The 1,887-nt window shown below is 43.0% G+C and overlaps 1 pseudogene; it reads left to right on the forward strand.

Annotated features, from left to right (window-relative positions):
* The first annotated feature begins 267 nt into the window (after positions 1-267).
* LOC110291854 (coatomer subunit epsilon pseudogene) lies at positions 268-1,165 on the forward strand (annotated as a pseudogene).
* Positions 1,166-1,887: the final 722 nt, after the last annotated feature.

Here is a 1,887-nt window from a genome sequence, read left to right on the forward strand (position 1 = left end):
ATTAATCCATGTGGCAAAGCTTCATTTAAAAAACATACAATTATATATATATATATAAATATGTGTGTGTACATATATATATATATATGTTATATATTTTAAGTTATAATAAATTAATGTTTCTCTAAAACTTTTCAGTCATCTTTAATGTTCCTTACTTTTAATTGACATATAGTAATTAACACAAGATCAAAGTCGAGAATAATTAAAAAAAATACACGTTGGTGTCTCCCAGGAAGAAGGCCAATTAATTAGAGGTGTGGTGATATGGCTCCTCCAGGTCCAGCGTAGTCTCTGGTGGCTCTAAAGAGATAGACGAGCTGTTCGATGTGAAGAAAGCTTTCTACATTGGCAGCTACCAGCAGTGCATCAATGGACACAGCGCGTGAGGCTGTCCAGTCCTGAGAGAGAAGTAGAGAGGGATGTCTTCCTGTACAGAGCATACCTTGCACAAAAGAAGAATGATTTGGTCCTGGATGAGATCAAGCCCGCCTCAGTCCCAGAGCTCCAGGCTGTACGCATGTTTGCTGAGTACCTTGCCAGTGAGAACCGGAGTGACAGCATCGTGCTGGAGCTGGATCGTGAGATGAGCAGGAGTGTGGATGTGACCAGTACCACTTTCCTGCTCACTGCTGCCTTTGTCTACTTCCACGACCAGAACTCGGATGAAGCCCTGTGTACCCTGCACCAGGGCGATGGCCTTGAGTGCACGGCCATAACAATTTAGATCCTCCTCAAGCTGGAAAGGCTGGACCTAGCCTGGAAGGAGCTGAAAACGATGAAGGACCAAGATGAGGATGCCACCTTCACCCAGTTATCCACTGCCTGGGTCAAACTGGCTGTGGGTGGTGAGAAGCTGCAAGAAACCTACTGCATATTCCAGGAACTGGTCGACATGTGCTCCCCCGCACTGCTGCTGCTCAATGGCCAGGCAGTCTGCCACTCTGCACAGGGCCACTAGGAGACTGCAGAGGGCGTGCTGCAGGAGGCACTGGACAAGGACATTGGCCACCCTGAGACCCTCATCAACCTCATTGTACTGTCACAGCACCTGGACTTGTCACAGCTGAAGAATACATACAGGGCCCACCCCTTCATCAAGGAGTACCAGGCCACTGAGAAGGATTTCAATCACCTGGCACTGCAGTATGTGCCCAGTACCTAAGGTGGAGATGCCCTGGTGGCCCCAACTGTGTGCCACCGGATGCTGTACTCCCTTCCTTGTCTGCTAATAAAGTTTGTCCATCGTCCAAACCAAACCAAACCAAACCAAAAAACATGTTTACAATATGAGGAGGTCTGAAAAGGTAGCTAGCTTGCCGACCTCCTTATTGCTTCTTCAAGTTTCCAGGCAGTGAGCTCTCTTCTAGACCTAATTTAAATATGCAATAATATTGCTGTAAATTCATGTCATCTCACTGCATTGTAGGCAGGCAGAACTTATTACTCCTATCCAAATATCTCATGGTACCTATTATTTAACTTCTTTGGATCCTCATAGACTCTACTTACAACTAGAGCTGAGATTAAGTTTTTGCAGTCACAAAATAATAAAGACATGTTAGATGTTTGTTTTGATGAGCTTGTTTTTTTAAATTAATCAGCTTTTGTTTGTTTGTTTGTTTGTTTGTTTTTGTGATGTGTGTACTCCCAAGAAATCCATAGAATCATCTTACAAGAGATAAAATTTAGTAGTCCATGTTTGATCCATTACTCACTCCAGTACACAGTTGAGATGTCAAAATCTACATGGGTCCTATCAATGCCATTTAAAAATCAAGCAATTTTAGGGATAAACTGATTTCTTCCAGTTCAAACATCTGATAATAATGATATACACCACTACCTTTTACAGTTTTGAAGCTCTTTGTTAATTTAGGCAACTCA

The sequence above is a fragment of the Mus caroli genome, unplaced genomic scaffold (genome assembly GCF_978045245.1).
Source record: "Mus caroli unplaced genomic scaffold, Mus_caroli_1 scaffold_3, whole genome shotgun sequence".
In the NCBI taxonomy this organism is placed as follows: domain Eukaryota; kingdom Metazoa; phylum Chordata; class Mammalia; order Rodentia; family Muridae; genus Mus; species Mus caroli.